This window comes from Camelus bactrianus, chromosome 19 (assembly GCF_048773025.1).
Source record: "Camelus bactrianus isolate YW-2024 breed Bactrian camel chromosome 19, ASM4877302v1, whole genome shotgun sequence".
NCBI lineage: Eukaryota > Metazoa > Chordata > Mammalia > Artiodactyla > Camelidae > Camelus > Camelus bactrianus.
Window position 1 is genome coordinate 3,285,250 of NC_133557.1, and position 22,106 is coordinate 3,307,355.

A 22,106-nucleotide genomic window follows, 5' to 3' on the forward strand; every position below is an offset into this window, starting at 1 on the left:
GTTTGAGAAGCCCGGGTCCAGGTGGTAGCAATGAGGCTAGCGGAAGGATCTGCCTCTCAGCCCCGCCCCCTCTCCTCTTAGCTCTCAGCTTAAGCTCAGCTCAGCACGCTTTGGTCCCGCACAAAATTTCTGCAAACCCGGAGTGTGTGAGGAGGGGGCGTGTAGGAGCTGCCCCGCTGGGGAGGCTCAGAGGGAAAGTGTCATCAGATTGGCAAAAGGCGGCTTTCTCCAGCTCGGAGCTCCGCGGCGTGGGGACACTCCCCCTCCCCTCCCCCTCCCCCAACACCTCGCCACCCCCACCTCCCGCAGCTGCTACCGCCTGCCTCCCGCCGGCTGCCACGAAAACCCGGAACAGCTGCGTGAGCGCCTGGCAAGTCCTCCTAGGGCGAAGCGGGCAGCTGGGCATGCTCAGTAGCTGGGGGAGGCTTGGGTGGAGAGTAGAAAGCTTTGGCTCAGCCTCCCACCCCCTCCCACCGGCCCCCACCCCACTTGCCCCTACTCAGCCGGTAGTAGTGGCCCGGCGTGCGCCCGGGGAGACCGGGAACATGGCGCTCCAAGCGATGTAGCAGCCGAGGAGGAGAAGGGGATGAGGCACCGCCGCTGCGCTGACAGCCAGCCACCAGGTAGGCAGGCGCTTCTGGCGGGGGTGCCTGGGGAGATGTGGGTGCGGGGAGGGGCGCTTTCGGGGATGCGTACGGAGGGGACCCAGGCGTCTCGCTTTGCCTGGAGAGGATGCGAAGCGGACAGCTGTGACAGCGCGTAATTTTGCATCTCCTAGGAGATGCCAAAGGTTGGGGACCGGCTGGCTGGAGCAAAGGGATCCGGGGACCGCCCCCCGCCCCCCACATCCATGCGCTGCTATCCAGCCTGGGCTTTCTACGTGTCAAATAAAGGGTAGTTCTTTTCTGCTGGGCAGGAGGGCGAGGGGAAGAACCCTGGATACCAGTTCTGGGAGTGTGCTGGTCCTCCGGACCGCTAGCAAGCCCAGCACCAGTTCTTTGTGTATACAGCCGCGCACGCCCGGGGCTGCCACGGTGCCTGCTTCTCCCAAGGCGTGTTGGACATATTGCTAGGGCAGGATTCCCGTATGGTTTTTGTCTCTTGGCAGGTGTGGACTGAAAGATGCAAAGCTGAGCCTTTATGGGGCTGTGTTTTCCTTTGTTACTTGCCTTGGTGTATGTGTGTGCGTGGTGGGGTGTAATGGAGAGAACTTCTGCTCGTGGGCACGGGTGTGGACAGAGCATGGAAGAGGATCTTGATTCCAAACTCTTGTCAAAATTGCCTGCGATGTCAGCCTCCTGGAGGGTAAACTTGAGAAGTCCAGAGATCATGAGGGCCTAGTTTGAAGGAGAAGGGTGTTCGCCCTTCCTGAACCCGTGTGTGTGTGTGTGTGTGTGTGTGTGTGTATCTGGAGCTCTAAACCTGGGATGCGAATTAATTCAATTAAGAGAATTTGAAGTATTGGGGCTGTATCTATGGTGGTCTTTTTTTCAGGCCAAATTAATAGAGAAAAAGAACTTGGCACAAAGCCAGAGGAAAATGTCATCGTTAATAGTTAATGACAGCTTTGGAAGGCTGAATGTACTTTTGGGGAAATCAAGAAGCCTGGCATTCCACAGGGTTCTACCAAGAAATAGCCATAGGGTCCTTGGTAAGTCTCACAAAACCTCTCAGTGCGTCCTTTTCCTTTCTGGGATTTGGTGACATGTGGATACACTCTCTCACCTGAGTCCAGATGGACTAGATACTCTTTAGAAGTCCCTCCTACACTAGAATTCTATGAAATTGGCACCCCATAATAACAGCTCTGCCACCTTGTATCTGTGTATCTTTTTTATTCAGCCATACAAGTCACTGAGTTAGGGAGGAAAGGTAAATTTAGAATATGCTTTTATTTTTGCCTTATACTTTAAAGGATGGACATCTGTGACTATGAAGTTTAGAGATGCTTCGCTTCATACTTAACAGTATTTATTTTTATGGTCTCCTGGGGTGGAAAGAATGAGTCAGTATCGTCGAAATGGGAAATGCTTGAGGAAAATGCATTTAAGTAAATTAAAGCCGTAAATGCCCAATCTGATGATAATACCTTGACTTGGAATATCTATGTGCAAAGCAGAAGCACTGCTTTAATGGAAGTAGTCGAAGTCAATGGCAAGTTCATGGTGATAGCATTGGTCTTAGAGTGAAATTTTTGTATTCCTCTGTGAATAGGTAGAGACTGTACTAGGGCCCTGAACTTGTTTTGTTAATAATGTGAGTTTTAACTGTAGGCATGGAAAACGCAGTCTGGCTGTGTGCCTCTCCCTTCTCCTTCACTTTGTCATTTGACTAAAATGCTGCAGGTGTGCGAGGCAGGTGTTCTAGGGTGTAATATCATCTTGGTGGTGAGACAGTTGCTCTTGAGCTCTGACTATTCCATATTTGGTTTTGTGATCTTGGGCAAGCTGTTTAACTTTCCCAAGCCTCAGTTTCCTCATCTGTAAAACAAGTCTAGGATTAGTAAGACTTAACCTAAATGGGTAGATGTGTGGATTTCTCAGATTATAAACCACCAAGACAATGGTGGTGATCATTGTAAGAGGAAGGGAAGTGGATGTTTATTTAACTTCTTCTATGTGCCCTGTATTACACTAATCGGGTTCAAACATGTGATCACACTTAATCTTCCCAACTGGATGAGTTTCCTGAGGCTTCCTTAACGAATGACCAAAAACAAGGTGGCTTAGAATAGCAGAAACTTATTCTTTCATCATTCTGGAGACTAGAAGCCCATAATCACTTTATGTGCAGAGCCACGTGCTCTCTGAAGCTTCAAGATGAGGATCCTTTCTGGCCTCTCCTGGCTTCTTATAGTCTCAGGTATTCCTTGATTTGTAACTCTGTAACTCTAATTTTTACCTCTTCCTTCACATGGTGAAGTTCCCTCATCTAAAAGGACACCATTCATACTGGACTTAGGGCCCGCTCTAATTCAGTGTGACCTCATCTTAACTTGGTTGCATCTGCAAAGACCGTATTTCCTAATAAGGTCACATTTATAGCTTCTGGTTGGGCATGAATTTTGGGGGGACAGTATTAAGTCCAGCAGACCCTATGATCTGTATTTAATGACAGTATTAGTATTATGTCAGCATGCCAGCAAAATGTAAATATAGAGAGGTATGGGTTCAGAAGACACTTTAAAGCTTATTTAATCCAGCTAATGTATTTGAGGTTTTATAAAACCACACATGGTAGGGAAGAGCAGCATTCACAGGTACATCATTTATACACATGTCACTGGTCTAAAAACCAAGACAATCCAGGGTTTCACTCTTGTACACGTAACATACCTGACATACCCTGTCCCAAGTGGATTTGTCCATATTGCCTTCCTCCCTTTTGGTTACCCACCAACACAATGCAAACAGCAGAAAACTGTATTAAACAACAAAAAATAACAGCAACAGAAAATCCCAATTTTAACACCTTTCTAATCTTTCTTATCCTGATAAATGGCACCACTGTCTGTGGAGTTGTCAGAAACTCAGGAATCATCTTTGATACCTCTATTCCCTTTGCCTGCCATGTCTAAGACCACCGTGAAGTCTTAAAAATGCTGTCTTCTGCATGTATCTCTAAAAGCTTGATAGCTTCTTCTCTCCATCCGCCCACCCCCCACCACAATCAAACTTCAAGCCATCATCTGTCAGTTGGTCCAGTAGAATAACTTTCCAACAAGATCCCTGATTCCCTGCTTGACCCCTCAAATCCTTCATCCAGAGCAGACAGGATCATGTCAGTCCCCTGCATAAAATGCATTTACATACCTGGGCCGGCTTCCAGAGATGATGGGAGCCTTGGGGACTTTGCTGGCCTCCTCTTGGGCATCTCTTCTTCTTATTGCTGTCATACCGATCTGTTTCTTGAATATCCCAGGTACTTCCCCCTTACTTTGCCAGTCCAAGCTGTACTCACCCTTTGGGCCTCTTTGATTTCCTTTCCTCGCTAACCCAAATCTCTATAACCCCTTTCCTTTCCTTCCATAGCACTGATCTCAGTCTGCAACTTCCTTTTTATTCATTTGACTATTTAATGTCTGTACACTCTGTGATAGCCATTTGTTATGTGTCTTTCATGTAGAAGATGCTTAATAAATGCCGAATGAGTGAAGGAATAAATACTCTTCCTCATGGCATTTTGCCATGCCAATTTAAAGTTCTTTAGAAACTTTTTTCTTTACTAACATATAAAAAGATGCAATTTAGAACCTCATTCTGACTTCAAGGGAAGAGTATTCTTGCCTTTGACAAATGCATCTTCTATGAATTGATTTCAAGTGAGCAGTTAAAGAACTGAGTCAAAATATCTTCTGGCAACTGAAGCTTTTGTAAAAACACATCAGTCAGTCAACAAACATTTCATAGATATTTATTGGATGTTAATATTTCCCATGCTAGGTCTTAGAAAGACAGTGCTGAACTAGACTTTTAGCCTTCTAGACATGAATAATAATAAACAATAAATAATCACCATGTGTAATAATAATTAATAACATTGACCAAGTTCTCTTTAGTCCCTATTCCTACTTATTATTATAGATGGCTCTCCAATCTTTCCAATAACACAGAATCCAAATTAGATGCACAACCAATATTTGATGAATTCATAATTAGTAGATACGATTATCCTGATCTTTCAAAGTAGGAAACTCACGCTTATCTGGGGAAAAACGAATCTGCTCATCTATAGGAATGCATATAATTTCTTTCTGAATATAACTGGGTGGACCCTGTTCTGCTTTAAAAATTATCCTGCCTCTTTCTGGGGCTAAACTTACTCTTTATATGAGAATAAGTTCCTGGTAGGTTTCTTCGTCTTCCCCAGTGGTCAAGATTCTTAATCACCAGATGAATTGTCTCATTTATCTTGTTTCATCTAAGTGAGAGGTGACTTAATCTCTCTTGTTAAGAGCCCCTTTTGGTAGTTTTGAACAGGAAGACTGAGTACCAGAGAGAAATGAATGTGGTTCAACACAGGAACACAGGTTATATTTTGGATTTCTAGGGTAGCCTCAATTCTATGTCATTTTAGTAGTTGCATAAAAGATGATTTTTCAGAATAAATAAAAAGTATCATTTAATGCATATGCTTAAATATTAAATTCTCACCTAAGCAACAAAAAAATCAAACACCGTTTCTTGATTTTGTTTAATAGCAATGGATACACAGTTGGGTCAACTAAAACCTAAAAGAACTAGTAAGAAATTTCAGTAAGGTGGTTGGTTATAAGATACATGTTCAAAAATGAGAGATTACGTCAAATGCCAGTATTTAACAACTAAAAAAATTCAATAGAAAATGACTCTGTTCATGAATCCATAAAAATACATATTATCTTGAAAAATAGGAAATGTACATAAAATACTTGGGAAAGACAAGAAATGTCTAAGGACTTATATAAGGAAGCTATAAAATTTTACTCAGATACACAAAGTAAGAAACGAACAAATGAAAACGTACCTTATTCTTGGGTAGAAAGATGGATAGTGTGATATGGTTATTTTTCCACGGTCAGTTATATAGTTTTAATGCATTGGGATTTGGGAAAACATGACAAAATGATTTTAACTTTCATCTGGAAGAATAACTATATGTCAATAGTCAAGAAAACTTTGCAAAAGAATATATATGGGGATAGGGGTAGGTTGCCTTTCCAGAAATAAAAATAAATCTGATCATGGAACTACAGTCACTAAGCAGGGTCATACCGATGTAAAAATCAATACATAGCTCAATGGGATAGAGTAGCCTGGAAATAGACTCAGGTAGTTTTTGGGAGCAGAACTGTGATGGAGAAAGCATTTTGAAATGGGAATATTTGACAAAAGAGCCAAGGAAATTGGCTAAATGTGTAGAAAACACCCAGCTAGGAACCTCTGTTTACAGTGACTCACTAGACTAAATTCCAAATTGAAAAGTTTTATCTGATAGAGGAGAAAGCTAGCAGAAAACATTTAATAATTTTAGAGGAGTGATTTTTCCATTTAAAATTAATGGGAAGAATTACAAAGCAAAAGACAGGTCTGAATACTTTTTAAACTTCTGCATGCAAAAAATAAAGTAGAAAATAGTTTAAAAGTAGAAATTAATCATGGAGAAAAATTATGACACCAAGCATGACAGAACAGTTCATATAATGATCACACTGAAGAACTCTTGGACATCAGCAAGTAGAAAATAAGACCCCAACAGAATTGTCCAAATATCTGAATAATTCAAAAGGAAGAAATAAAAAGGCTAATATACATATTTAATAAATACTCTTACTATTAATCACAGAAATGCAAATTAAAGCAAGAATGAGATGGCTGTGTTTCATGTATTAAACCATATATATATATAAATAAATAAAGATAAATAAAATACTCAGTAACTGACAAGGACATTCTCATGACTGTCGGTGGAAGAATTACATGATGCAATCTTCCTGGAAAACAATTTGAAAATACTACGTGAGAAGCTTTTAAAAGTTCAGATTATTTGACACAAGTGTTTCTCTGGTTTTTTATTTTAGTCTTTGTTAAGGAAGTAGATGCAGACAGAAACTTACATGGAGGATTGTTTAATATGCTAAAATAATAAAAAAAAAATTGAAAACAACCTATGTAAAAGGTTGGGGGCTAGTTAAAGATATTTTAAGGTCCCCCAAAGGATAAACGGTGACACAGATATTTAAAAGTGATCATTTTGAAGATTAATAACTTGAAACAACCTTCACAACAATTTTAACTGGAAATAACCAATTGCTCTTCTGTATTGTAATGATGGTATTTCCATTTCACAAAACATGTAGGCATAGTAAAAACTGGAACAAAAACTGAAAGTTAGACAGGGTCTGGGTGGTAGAAATATGGATGGCTTTTATTTTTTTCATGCCTTTCTGAATTTTTCAAAATGTAGTCAGTGATAACATACTGTTTTTGCGTTAGGAAAAATACCCACTGTTTTTACAAATATGGTGATGATACACATTTAGGTTATAAGTATTCATTGATGTGACATTCATTGATTATCGCTTATGTCAGGGGCTCTGACAAGTGTATCAACAGTGATTCTTAGTTTGCATGCAAATAAAAGAGACTCTATAACTTGAGCAAAAAAGAATTTACTAGAAGGTATTGCTAGAAATGGAAGTGTACCCAAAAAACAACCACCACTACCACCAAAAGCAGGCTTGGAAGCAAACCAGAACTAGCCAGTTCCAGGGTCTGGATATCAGAGACTAGAGAAACAGTCGCCCCACACCCAGCTCACTCAGCATCAGAGAGGTAGAGAGGGGAGGGCACCTTGACTGGACATCCCACTGCCCCTTTTCCAATGAGAGAACCAAAATAGATGGGATTGGTGCTAAACAACCAAAACCAAACCAAACAAAAAGAATAAAAATGCCCATTAGCCCAGGACTTGCAGGCCAGCAGGGCTGACTAGCATCCTTCCCTCCAGAGGGAACACCTGCTGAGATGCAGAATCACAAGTAACGCGAGGTCCATGATACAGTGTGCACAGTGGTGCCCCATATAGGACACGCTATTTTCTCTTGGGGTCAGCAGGACATGTCCTGAAGAAGGTGGCTTTTCAGACTTGATCTTCATGTCTGGGCAGGAGTTTCGAAGGGAAGACAACCATTCTCAGGTGAGACGGGGGCCAGTGAAAGGATTATCCAAAAGTGACAGTTTAGCAGAAGCAAGAGGTATAGTTGGGAAATAGATGGGGCACTAGCACAAGTCTAGGCTGCTGCTTCTTCCTCTTTTTTTTTTTTTTAATTGAAGTATAGTCAGTTTACAATGTTGCATCAGTTTCTGGTGTGCAGCATAATGTTTCAGTCATCCACATACATATGTATATTCCTTTTCATGTTCTTTTTTATTATAGGTTACTACAAGATATTGAATATGGTTCCCAGTGCTATACAGTAGGACCTTGTTATTTATCTATTTATATATAGTAGTTAGTGTCTGCAAATTCCAGACTCTCAATTTATCCCTCCCCACCCCCTTTTCCCCTCATCCCCGGTAACCATTAAGTTTGTTTTTGATGTCTGTGAGTCTGTTTCTGTTTTGTAAATAAGTTCATTTGTATCTTTATTTTTAATATTCCATGTATAACTTTTGATTCTGAATTATCTAACCTTTAGCAAGTCCTGTAGTAATGTTTGAATTGAGTCCACCATGAATACTAGGCTCTTGGTTCAAATAACTTTTGGTATCTAATACTAAAAGATCCTCCATAGATCAGTCTATATTCTTCCTACAGTTCTCATCATGAATAGGAAATGACTGTGGCTGTCCAGGTAACTTAATGCTCAGGTTCATGTTGCTTTTATAACTGTTGATAAACTTTTCCCTGAGGAAAGGAGACTTGCAGATGGCAAGAAAAAAAAGGTAATTATTTTTTAATTGCACTAAAAGCAGAACAAGGAAGATCTTAAATTACCAAGAGGGGTCCCTGGACAATGCAGAGTAAAGAGCCTGACTGCTCTGTCCTCCAGCCTCTGTGCACCTGCACAGCTGTGCCCTCCTGTACCACTCAGAGAGCCCATGTGCTGCCACAGCTGCTCCTGGTCCCTGTTCTGCACACCTCAGACCTTGGATTTATCTGCTCCTGGGCCCACGGTGGCCTGAGGAAAGACTGTTTATTGATGGGAGGTGTGGAAAGAGCTTGGTAGTTTTCATGCAAGTCCTGGAGGTCAGAAGGAGCAAGGAGGTGGGGTGGAAGCTGGTTCTCCTTACTTAGCCGTGTTCTGGGATTCAAGTATTTGAAGTTTAAACCTGGCTTCTGGGTTGTTCCGAAGGCATGTTTATCAAGCAGGGCAGATAGAACATATTTAACAATATTTAGCTTGGTTTAGCATTTTTGAATACTTAGATATAGAATAATTGAGACTCTTAGGCCCTCAAATGTTAGGATTGGGGCTGCCCGGGTAACTGTTTCAGAAGGGTCATACTCTGTTGTTCATTCACACACACACACACACACACACTGCAGCAGCGAGGTAGATTATAAGAAAAGGAGATTGCACTCCTGTGATTATAGCAGACATGTTGCTCAAGATGTGTTAAACCCTCATCCAAATGTTTTACCTGTGTGTCTTAATTAATCTTCTTAAGAGCTCTCTGTAAAACAGACAACTCAAGGCACAATATCATGGAGAGGAGTCAAACTCTGCCTCATCTGGATCCAACGTCCGTATACACTGCAGCCAACGGCAGCTCAGTGGATAAGATGTTTTGTTTGGAGTCCTTGAACCTTCAGTAACTGAAAGACCGCTGGATTAATCAGCCCACTTTGGCTCTCAAATCCTCTTATTTTGCATATGTGTTCATGGGGACTTCCCCATGAAAAGGGAAAGTAAATGCCCTGACTGCCTTGCTGTGTTCAGCATTATGATCAAAACCAAAAATCAATGTTTGGTTGCTTGTATAAAAAAAGAAATTCAACTTACATTTTAAAACAGTTGTCAGTCATGGGATTCCCTCTGCTAGTTTTCAAGGAAGTTGCCATCTGTGTCGTTGGTGATGAAGGTAAATTGGCAATGAACAGTCCTTTTGTTTGTCCTGTAAAACACAGTGCATATTCCTCAGCCTGCAATACACCACTGTCTGACTGAATCAAGATGACTTTATCCCAATATTATTGGTTCCATCACTCTTTTAATAAATTACAGACAGAGGGAAGGTGGGGGAGAGCTCAGTCACTCATGCCTTCAGTCCCAAATATAAGATCTATGACAGAATCAGCAGTTGTCAGCTTCACTTTTCAATTCAAATTCAAGGTTGACATACTATTTAAGAAACTCCTTAGCTATTTTCTGGATGGAATTTGATCCCTTTGCTTCTAAGCATGATTATTTGTGTCATGCGAATGGATTTTCTAGCTAATTGTTCTTAACTGTCAACAGAGTTGCCCCCTTGTCTAATTTAGTTCTATTGCAATTTACTGAACCAGGATGAGAGCTTCCTAGAAGAGCAGAAAACGTATACTTCATTTGTTTCAAAGAAAGATTCTTCCTCCAAAGTAGGAACAGTTGCTACATGGGTATAATTTAACCTCTAAAAATATAAACACTGATGGAGGAGAGGAATTAAAGGAAAAAAAAGTCTTATAGAAACTGAATGTTGAGCTTTCTTCATGTGTGCTTTTTAGGACAATGTTCTCCTCTGGCTTTTAGAGACGTGGAAACAGAAAGGGAATTTTCCAATCATATTTGAATAACAGCTATTGATAACTTGAGTTAAACGGTAGCTTGTTTTACCCTTTACGAGAGTTTTTAAGACAACAGCTACCTCCAAGCTGTGTCCCATCTTCCTAGTCCAAGCAGAGTCCTCTCCCCCTCCCCTTCACAATCAAGGGCTCCATAAATCTCATCAACTTCAAACTTTCTAGCACATGCCCTTTCCTGGCCCCCGCTGCTACTCCCCTTAGCATCTCTGAATTAGACCTTGTGTCAGCTTCCTCTCTGTTCTTTGTCGTCATTCTCACCCCTACATGAACATCTAATCATATGATTATCACCTTCTCATTGAAAATGTCCTACCAGCTACCCCCACCCCTGCCCCAGATTCTTCCACATGGTTCTGGGAAACTTCTGGAAGCATTCATCACTTTGTTTCTTACTTGACCCCCTTCTTGTACTAGTCTAAGAACTCCTAAAGAAGATACCTTGTTTCTTTGTCTTTGCATCCCCAGCATCTAGCTTTCAGCATAGGTATGTCATGTCTTCAGAAGAGTTAATAAGAGTTTGTGGATGAATGGATGTTACCTAGGCTAAAAAATGAGCCCAAATGCCAAGGAGTAATGCCATGATTTAAAATTCCAGAATGGAACCTAGTAATGATCTGATCTAATCCATTTTCTTGGGGAAAAAAAAGGTTGTACGCTAGTAATTATTTTCTACTTTGTATAAAAGCAAGATACATGGAAGGAAAGATTAATACTCTCTGTTTCTGGTTAGAGACAAACTCTAATATTGGATATGGATATAAAGCAGACTTTCTAAATACACTAAAAAGTAATGAAGCAAACCATAAGCTAAAAGCCAGCTTTCCGACAATAGAGAAAATAAACAGGGCTTCTTGAAAGACATTAAGAATAATTATTTGATTACTAGATGCAGCTTACACCTACTGCTCTGTTATCCCAAACCTGGTATGGATATGCCTGGTTGGTAATGTGATCCCTGCTTGAACATCACTTGGTTTGTATACTGAAAGCTAGGGTTTGGTGCTAGTCTTTGGTACCACTTGTTTCCATAGTAACAGATGCGCTATGAAGTGAGAGAAACCAGGAAGGCTTGGGATGGAAATTAATCAAAGTCAGTGGTCCAGGCAAAGGGTTCCCTAGCATGGGACCCAGCATCTCTTCAGGCTTCTGGTCATATGTGTTTGCAGCAGGATTCCCAGAGATAGGAGATTTTAGGGTGATAACTGGAAGGGTTTTAAAGGCAATATATAGATAGTTTCTGTGACAGCAGTTGGCATTTACTTTAGCTAAGAGTCCTGCGGCAGCACCAGCATTGGCATATGAGCTGTCTACATTGGTTGAAAGAAACACTTACCGCCAAGAGCCCACTAATAACGAGGAATCAGTGAACACAACTGGAGACTTATTATCTGTGAAGTATAGTTGAGCTGTCCCTTCAAAACTGGAAGGTGTAGGAGAACACTGAATTCTGTTAGGTACTTGTGAGATAAAATTCACATTTTATGGCAAGACAAGAAAAATTTAAACATTAAAAATTCTTCTCTGCCCTTTGACCCCCTCTCCCCCTACCATGCCCTGTGAATCTGCATTATGCATGGACCAGACATCTCCCATCAGCAAGAACACCTGCTCAACCATAAAGAGCAAGAGTCTCCTGCCATCAACAAGGCAACTCCTTAAGGGGTGATGTTCCTTCTTGAGCTCATAAGGGGTCACCTGACCCGCTGGGATGATGCTTAGATCTGGAGCATTTATAGACTGTCAATAATACATCATTTGACGTATAGCCCTCTGTCTCAAAAAGCTTGTATAACTGTGCCTTGATTTCTAACAGGCAAAACATCTCTCAGAGCTTTGTGAGATGCTCTTACCAGGTAGTAATCCTCAAATTTGGCTTAAATAAAACTTTCCATTTCATTCTTAGATCGACTGATTAATTTTACGTCGACTCACTAAGTATTTGACGATGCCGATTTAGAGCAGACTTTCTAGTCTTGTGGCCTCGATGTGTGAAATTTCTCCTGAAAATCCAGATTTCTGGCTTCTCTTAAAAAAAAATCACTTATACACAGACATAAAATTCGGCAACACTGACCGTGTTTCCTTATGTCAACCATCCTTGTAGCCGAGTAGCCTTGTCTCCATCATAGACAGACAGATAATGGAGCCTTCACTTTGTCAAGTCCCCACCCCTCCCTACTGCATATTATCAGGCCATTTTACTTGTGTATATTACCCTTTTGGTCCTTGAAGCCTTTTGAATATGTGAGCCGTGAATTGGAGGAGAGGATTGCTCTGTTTGGGAAGCCTTTTATCCTTCTATATTGTCCCTTCTTACTCCCATTTCCTGAAAATATGAGCCAATTTATTTAGCTGTAAGGTGAATGACAATTTAGAAAGGTGCATTTTTAAAATTCCATCCCAGAAAAAAAAGGTCTAGAATTGAACCTCCTGTGCTAGTATGAAATTTATTCAAAAGGGTAGAATTGAGGGATATTTTGTGGGAATATTTGCATAGTTAAATAGGCTTCGGCAGCTAACTCTTTCAGTATTTTTTCAACGTTGGATGATAGTTTAAAAAAAAATTCCTGTTTCATTTGGATTTAACCAAGGTGGAGAAAGAAATCATATGGTCTTGAGCTTGCATGGGAGGGAGGTAGGGATTATCAAGACTCAAAAAGATGCTATCCTATTTCATATGATACTATCATCTGGAAAATCTAAAACATTCAGAATGCAGATATGCCCACAGAAGTAAAGTAGAGCCTAGTAAATGCTATGCATTCTATAGAATGACTGGAAAAATCTCAAAATCAATATTAGAATCACCCAGGGCGACTGAGAATAATGATACCACCGTTCCTTACGAAAAAGTAATGAAAAACAAATGAGACAGAAAATTCCAGAGTTGTCCCTAGAGTTCTTCTTTGCTTGAGCTGGAAAAGTGAGAAAAAACTTCAGAAAGTGATTCCCCCCCCAGCCCCCACTTTTTCCCCTAGACATCAATTTTATTTTAAACACAGAGCACAGCCTTCCCATTGAAGGCAGTTGTCTGCACAGCCCAGGGTATGCGATGACTGTAGACTGTAAAATGTAGATGTGACGGCAAAACATAAAATCCTTAGGCCTAAGTTAATCACTTAACTGGTAGGATTAAAATTAAAAAGATAATTTGGTCTATCTGTTAGGGTGGTGTCTGCTTGCTTCTGCTCTGTCTCATGACAGGCATGATAAAATATAGGAAATAAATATTAGAGTGACCGTTCCAGACTAACCTTTCAGTATACAGGCATTCATGGTGCACTGCTGCGTTTCTTTGGGGTGGCACTTAAACACACGTGGGCACGTCAGTGAACAGAGATAGAAGTTCCTCTTGTGCAGGGAGAGATGCACAGTAAACAGTAAGCATCATAAGTGAATGCATAGAATGCCAGGAGGTGATCCGTGCCTTGAAAAAGATGGTGGCAGGAAAGGGTACAGTTTTAAATCTGGGGATCAGGATGGACCTCGCTGAGAAGGTGACATTTGGAGGAAAAGAGGGAAGTTACCCACCTTGTGATTTGTCCTGAGAAGCATCGCAGGCAGAGGGAAGCCCAGGCAAAGGCTCCAAGGTGGAATGCCTGACTTGCGGGGGAAGCGCACGGAGGCCAGTGTGGTTGGAACAGAGTGGACGAGGGCCAGAGCAGGAGATGAGGTCAGGGAGGTGAGTGGTCAGAGCCGGCAGGATCTTAGAGGCAGAGGTAAGCACCTTGGCCTTTTCTCTAACCACGATGGCGACCACTAGAGGGATCTGAGCAGAGGACGGGATCTGACTTAGTTTATAGGAGTCACTTTGGCCTCTCTTGAGAGGGGTAAAATGTGGCAGTGGGGAGACACTGCAGTAAATTCAAATGAGAGATGGTGATGCTTTCACCAGGCCCGTAGCAGCGAAAATGGTGAGTAGTGACCCAATTCTCATCTATCTTGAAGGCAGTGTTTCCTTAGGCATGGATATGAGTTATGAGAGAAAGGGAGGAGTCAGGGAGGACTCCGAAGTTTTTGGCTTGAGCAACTCCAAGGATGAAATTATCTCCAGCTAAGAAAGGGAAGACTGGGAGAAGTAAGTTTCTGGGGGAGAGATCGAAATTTAGTTTTGGACATCAGATGCCCACGCGGATGGAGATGAGTATCTGTACTGGCAGTTGGAAGTCATAGGCATATGGGCTAAAAGGGCTTGCTGTATTCATGCCTGCAGTCCCTTTAGCCTGTTTCTGCAAAACTTCAGAGATCTTTCAGAAGTTGTTGTAAAAGACCCTATCCTTTGCTTGCCAAATGTGAGTGTATTGATTGCACCATCTATTAGTGTAGACAAGGACAGCACATGTCCAGTGGGTAAAAGGGCATTGAGCCAGAGTAAGTTGCACTCAAAGTTGTTTCCAAATGAACGAGATAATACAGCTATAGGAGCTGAACTGGAGTCTTAGAGAATTAAGCGTGCAGCCGTTAAATGCATCTAATGTTGGAAAATGGGACAGAAGTAAGGCTACAATTGACCTTGTGATGAAACAGAAAGGATAAAATATTCCCCAGGAGTAAATCATTTACCCATGTAATGCAATTGCATTCTTTCAGGGCGCTGGTGGACCAGCTGGTAAGCCATCTCCTCCAAGGCATTCGTAGAACTCCATGTTCCAAACAATGTGGCTCATGCCATGATCATTTTTAAGGGCTCAGATATCACAGAAGTAGGCAAAGTTGGAGAAAATTAAATATAGTTTATATCTTTATCCATGTCATATCCAATATGGCATGGATAATAAAAATTATTTTGAGTCTAGGTCTTGCTAGAAACCCCAAACTAAAAATAGTTTTGCATGGAGGAAGAGTGTGTAACAGATACGCTGAGGGCAGAGAGACACGTCTTGGTCATATTTATATGTGGGTGTACAGTAAAGGTTAGTGGATTTTAACTGAGTGTTGAAATGTAATTCATCAGCAAGAAGTGAGGAATGAATGTTGGGCAGGCAGTTAGCAGGCTGTAGGGGGATTTCAGAAATAACGTAGATGGTTCCCTTGATGAGACTCTATCAGTTGAGGTGGTTTAAGATTGTAGGGAAAGTATTTTAAAATTGGCCATCTGCCTCAAACAATCATGGAGCGACAAAGGGATCCAGAGTTGATGAGATCTTATGAGTGTTTGCCAGTAGGGTATTCAGGCTCAGCAGGCCCCAGATCATTGTGCTCTTAAAATAAGAGCTATTAAGCCTTGGACTTGAGATGTGGTTTTAAGAAGCTCATCATCACTGGTATAGCAAGGGGCCCTCTAGATTTTTCTCACACCAGACAACACCTTGGGTGCTGGAGTTTTCCCATTTGGAACAGAGAATCCTGTAGAGTATCATTTCATGATTTCTGGTGTTCTTGAAGGAAGAGAAGAAATTTGGGGAGAGCTCTTAGAGCCAGTAGAAGAGCGGTCCTGAGTAGGCTTTGGGTCATCAACATTGAGCCCTTCTTTACCGTGCTTGGTGGCTCTAGTCGTTGAACTCAGGGTTACAGTTTTGCTCTTCTGAGTCAGAACTTCAAGGTTCACCACTCAGTTCCTTTATGTTCAGGGCCTCCATGTTGTAAAACTTCAAGGAACATCATTCACATCTGGGCTAGGTGAGCAGTGCCTCCTGGAGTGCTGTGGTCCACAGCCTGAATGTCCTTCTGCAGTGATTCTGCTTGTATGGCCATTGATCTGGTCCAGACTTTGTGGAATGGATCAACATGCCTTATAATCATGTATGTTTCCTGTCCTCTTTCTTCTTCTCCCTCCAGACTGTAAGAGGCTTCAGGGAAGGAGCTAGATTTTGTGTGTCTGTAGTAAAGCATCTCACCTGACACCCTTCACATAGAGTTGCTCAATAAATCTTTACTAAATACAGTTGACCCTTGGACAACATGGGGGCAAGGGATGCTGACCCTCCCTGTGGTTGAAAATCCATATATAATTTATAGTTCACTTTTAAAAAAAATATGAGTCCTTTGTATCTGAGGTTCTGCATCCCTGGATTCAACCAACCAATACCAGGGCTGTAGTATTTGCTATTAAAAAAAAAATCAGCCTATAAGCAACTCATGTTGTTCAAGGGTCAACTGCACATAAATGAATAATCATGCTGTGGTTTGTTGAGACTTGACTATGTGTTAGGCTCTGTGTAAAATATTTCACCTGTTCATGTCCCTTAATACAAACAGTGACCCCCATGGAGGTACACATTGTCTTCATTTCTCCTTCAAGGATGCTGAGATGGTGAGCAGATGGTGTATGAGTGGACAGTGTGAGTGAAGACAGTTCTTTCAAGAATTTTGACATGAAGAATTGAAAAGATTAAAACTAGAAGGTACCATGGAAACAGGATGTTGGGTTGAGGGAGAGCATTTTATATAAAAATGAGTGGACTTGAGCACATTTACATGTGATGGAATGGATTCAGTGGTGAGATCAGTTGAGAGATCTGATATTTGTTATCCTTCAGAGAAGAACCCAGAGGACAGGCACATGGAGGAACAGACAAGATGTTTGTTCTCCTTGAATAGGAGTAAAGGATTGGATGGGATAGATTCAAGGAAACTTGATGGTGGGAAGCTGAAAGTTCCTGTCTGAAGCCTTTTCTTTTTATCTTTGCAGAAGGAGGCAGAGTTATCTAATTTGAGGAAGATGGTTGTGGTGGTCATGGCAGTGCTGATAGTGGTTTTAAGGAGAGTAGAAAAGGTGTGAAATGGTCTCTGCAGAAATCCTGAGACTGAGTCAGTCGATTCAGAGACATTTCCATGTGCTTCCTTCAGTTTGTATTAATGTAACTGTGGCTGCAAGTTAAAACTCTTAAGAATGCATTTTCTTTGTATCTACCAGTAAAAAGACATTTGGCCCAATTTAATTAGAGTCTAAAGTAAGAGACCTTTTGCATGTAGGAGAGGTTTGAATTTTATCAAATACATTTAAAGAAAAGCTTTCCTTCTCTTAATTTCTACCTCTTGATTCATTTTCAGGAAAGTTGGGGAAATTCTGGGTGTATTCCCTGTAGGCTAAAATTGTATTTGCAGCCAGATGCTCTGGGAAATAGAGAATGAATTTCTTCAACAGGATTCTTTTGCTTGAAAGAGATTCAACTCAAAAGATTCAACTCCAGGGGTATCAATAAAACTCGGAAGTTATTCATCTGTACAGCTGAAAATTCCAGAAATACAGCTGAATCAGGAGCTCAGAAATATCATGGTGCCGTTTCTCCCCCAGCTCTCAGCTCTGTGTGTTTCTTTCTGGGCTTCATTCTCAGGCAGTTTCTCTCATTTTTCTGGCAAGCTAGCCCCCTCCCCACACCCAACCCCACAACTCTGGGGTTTTGATCCTACTAATTTCAAAATCCAGGAAATGCTCACCAGCCCAAGAATTCCAAGTCTCAGGGTTGAATTTTGGTAGTTCCAGTGTTACTTTTGTAGGTCACGTAACAGCGTCCGTTCCCAGTCTAATTAGTATTTGTTGTTTATTGACCCCTTGGGAGGGTGTCCCAATTCCTCACTGGGGCCAGTCAGAGTGGAACAGAGTGGAGTTCCTTTCTCCCAAACCACCTGGATGGAGAGTGGGATGGAGAGGATTGGTAATGATGATCAGGATACCATCGTCGGAAGCAGGAACAGTAGATGGTGCTCATGAAATATTTGTGTTTTTCCTTAGAGTGGATAAAAGTAAAATTGCCCAGTGTAATTATATTCTCTACAAAGTTTTCTGGCCCAGCGAAATTTCTCTGGTCACATGGTTTTGACAGCTCTGATTTATTGGACTGATTGTATTTGAAAATATCTATTTTTTTTTCCTAGAAATAGCAGCTTCCAAAGACACTATTCATAGATTCTTTTCCCTCATCCTCTTGTGATCTTCGCTTTTCATCTTTGTGTCCTAATTTTGCCATTGTACGGCTGCTTCTATTTTGGAAACTTGGTAAGAAATAGATTTGTGTGGAGATCCTGATTTAGTATGAAATTATAATGGAAAGTCATTTGCATATTCAGAACCTGACTTAATGGGAGGAAGATCAGTGATAATTGCAACCTAAATGTTTCTCAGGGTAATGAGCTTATGTGGGTTACTGGGGGCATGTTGACGGTCATACCAAACTAACGTGAAGTGTATACACCCGAGCCCTCGACTTCTCCTGACAGTTCCTTTCTTTGGCTTTCTCATGCGTAGTGTATTTCCTCACTGTGATTTAAATGGTTTGGTATTGTGTTGTCCTGTAGAGCTTCCTGTTTTATTAGGTTCGTTCAACTTTTGAACGAGACCGATTGGGAAGTACCTTTGGTAACTACTGGTGTTTCGGCTGTTACTTGGTTGAAATTGTTAGAACCGGAGAGAAAGGATCAGAGACAGATCAACAACAGAGTCAAGTTTATTGAGAGAAACCTGCAGTGGGCGTCTCCAGTCAGACTGGAGCCCACTTCTCTGCGCACAGGCTTGGTTATTTATGCTTGGAAGTAGGAGCTGATTAGTGGGTTTCTTATGCAAATAAGGGGTTCTGAAAGTAAAAGGGGCATGTCTGAAAAAGAGAGGGGCCTGTTGGATGAACTTTCCCACCAGTAGTTCTCACTCAGGTCCAGGGAGGGGTTTTATGCAGATAAGGTATGCTGAAGGGTAAATGCTGACTGGTGGGTTTTGCAGAAGGTGGAGGTTGTGGCTTGCAGTCGGCTTGGTTTGTCCTGAAATGGCAGTGGATCACCGAAATGGAGCTGGTCGTGTCTGTCAGAAATGATGTCCAGTCCCCTGTTTGTATTATTCCTATAGTCCTGCCTGCCAGCCTACATTCTGTTTCAACAGCGTACGCCTACCATTTTGTCTGGTTTGGGATGTTCACGCATTCCTGAGAAAGTGGCCGACTTGGAATTCTATCTAATGCTTGCCCCCAGCCCCTCTGAAACCATAGTGTTTCCAGTCTATTTCATGGAATGTTGTCAGACATACACTTTCTGATGATTTCATCTGTCCATTCAGAGATTGCACTTTAGTAGCCTTAGGAACATCAGGGTCTACGTGCGTCTGTTCAGGCACATTTGCTTTCCCTGACATGGTCTGAGCTGTTGGTTCTTACAGATACACAGTCTCTTATAAAAGGCCCTGCAAGCTGCTGGTCCCATGTTGATGGATTGGCAGTTCCAGATCCGCCTCCTTCTCTTCCTTGTATCTTCCCCTGGGTTGCCTTCTTGGAAAATACATACATTCCTCTACTTTCTCCTCTGGAAAAGAGAAGATTAAATTCTCTCTCCTTGCCAGATTTTTTTTTTTTTCTGAGACAATTTTCCTCCAGACCAAAAGGCATAGAGAACAATGAGAAGAAATATACTTGAAGGCAATGTTCGTTCTGAATTTACATTTTCTTTCTTTGCTTTTCATTTCAAAAGAGACGCAGCCTGCTTTAATTTTCACAACGGAAGCAGTTGAATTTTTTTTTGGAAATGCCAGCTGAATTTTATGTGACAAAGGTGGCCAGTGACCCCAGCTGCTCTGTGACCTGCAGGGAAGGGTCTGCTCCTGGATTCTGGTGTGTCTGGGCCCACTTGGTTCGACCACTATAATTTAGGATTGAGAGTTTTGGAATCTGATATAAGTCATGGGGGCCAACCTGGTACACAACTCTTTGCTAGCCATGACAGTTAACTAAGAAAACCTCATTTTACAAAGGCAATTTGTCTAGTGAGTAAGACCTGGGTCTCTGAACTTGGCAGACATGGGATCCATTCCTTGTCTGGACTGTTACTAGCTGTGCAAATTGATCAAATTTATGAGTAAATCTGAGCATTGATTTCCTAAGCATTAAAAGTAATAATACTCTTTGGGACCTCATTAGGGTTGCTGTGGGTTACCAGCGTCCCGACCCAAAATGTGACTCTGGTTTACTTTCTACACATGTTTTCACCATCTGAAATTTGCATTTCTCTAGTAATCAGCAGTACTGAGCATTTTTTCAGGGACCCGTTGGCCATTTATATGTCTCCATTGGAGAATTGCTCGAACTCATATTAAACCATGATTTTGCTTCAATAAAAGGAATGCTGGAGAAATCAAGAGCTTTGCTTAGTCAGGAGCAGTTACAAGCAGATACAAGATGAGGGTTCGGGTTGCCCTGTCCGCTGTTCTCTCTGCACTGCATGTCTTGGGGTGGCAGTTACAGCAGAAAAAAAAAAAGCTGATCATAGTAATGGTAATGTGGCTAACCTTTATTTCAGTCTTACTGTATCAAGTATTATGCTCACAATAACCCCACAAGATGAGTACTGTTGAAATCCCCATATTTCAGATGATGACAGTGAGGCTTTAGAGCAGTTACTTACCCAAGGTCACACTGCCACTTCTGAGCCCAGTCAGGACTCTCTCTGGAGCCTGCCCTCATGACCACGAAGCAGTGCTGACCCCAGAGTACAAACCTGTCATTCAGAACTTTAGTCAATCAAATGAGCCTTCGCACTCGGGTGGCTCAAAACCAGGGAGTCCCACTGAAGGTGACTTTTGAGCTCCCTGGATGGTACGAGTCTTTTTTGCTTTGCAAGGGAGGTCTGCACAGTGTGCCGTGAGGGGCTGTGTGTCTGACGTCACTGAAGGGAAAACCAGCTTGTTGGTCTGGCTGGTTGGAGAGTCAGGCAGACGCTGTCATCTGGCGAGTGAAGGAGAAGCGTGCTGCGTCCTGTTTTCCCCAGGGTAGGTTGGTGGGATTCAGTTTGATCCCCATTTTCATAGGCAGAAGAACAGCAACTTTTCAAGTAGTCAAAACAAAAAGAATCACTACAGAAGACTCTTCATGATCATAAGGACTTATTTTTGTATCATTCGGGGCCACAGGAAGAACGGATAATTCAGAACACAGAGAAACAGACAGATAGGACCATTACCTGAACAAAATGCTCCTTGAACAAGGATGTGACATATTGAAAGCAACTCCTGTTCCATGTAGGAGTTGGGAAGGGGCTGGCTTATGGAGTGGAGCAGTGAGCAAGGTCTAAACCTGAGTGTGCGAATTTGCTCTTGGAGGGAGGGGTGGCCCAGTAGCATCACTGGGCCCTAATGGTGCCTTTCTTCCCACGAGACTCCCTGGGGTTCCCAAATGCATTTCAGTTTTCATCCCTGAGTTCCTGAGGCATGGTGGCAGATACTGGTATTGTTTTCCATGCAGATATTAAACCAGATTTATAGGGCTGACAGTATCGATAGCGAAAGTGTCATGCGACTTCCAGGTGGCCACCATCATGTCCTTGCTGTCACCTACAGGTGCTCAAGCCTAGAGTTGGGGGATTGAGTCCGAAATTGATTCAGAACAGGGAGTTCTGAAATGGAAGGCATTTTAGTGAAAATTTATATTTTTACTTTTTATATACGTTCAAAGGGTGACATAGACTACAGTAAGTCCAAAAGAACCCTTTTACCAGGTGAGCTAAAAATTCTGATAAAATCATAGTGTTGTGATATTTTAATTGGCAACGTTTTTCCTTTCCAAAGATTTACAAAATAATGGTGCCCCTTGCAACTCCCGGGATCTTACGGTCTATGAAATAGGAGGGAAGTATTTACTACAAGCAATTTTTGAAGGCATGCTAAGCGCTGTGTTAAATCCTTTGTATGCATAATGCCATTGATTTTCTTATTCCCATTTCACTGATGAAACAATGGCTTAAACAGGTAAGAAAACTCACAAAATTACAAATCAGTTCACAAGATTTCTTGCATAGAATTTCTCAGTGGTTTTGTATTGGATCTGAATAAAATCAAAACTCCTTACCTAGCCAGTGGTGCCTTTCTGTGACATGGCCTCTGTCTGCTTCTCCATCACGGCCTAGCTCCCTTGTCTGTGTTCCCT

At 41.8% G+C, this 22,106-nt stretch overlaps 1 protein-coding gene across 2 annotated transcripts in view; it reads left to right on the plus strand.

Annotated features, from left to right (window-relative positions):
• Positions 1 to 318: 318 nt before the first annotated feature.
• The window catches only part of PAK5 (p21 (RAC1) activated kinase 5), a 246,750-nt gene continuing 224,962 nt past the window's right edge, over positions 319 to 22,106 (plus strand). For both annotated transcript variants that reach the window (XM_074346926.1, XM_074346927.1), the window contains exon 1: positions 319 to 623. The gene's annotated coding sequence lies outside the window, so the exon portion shown is untranslated. The remainder of the gene's footprint in view (positions 624 to 22,106) is intronic.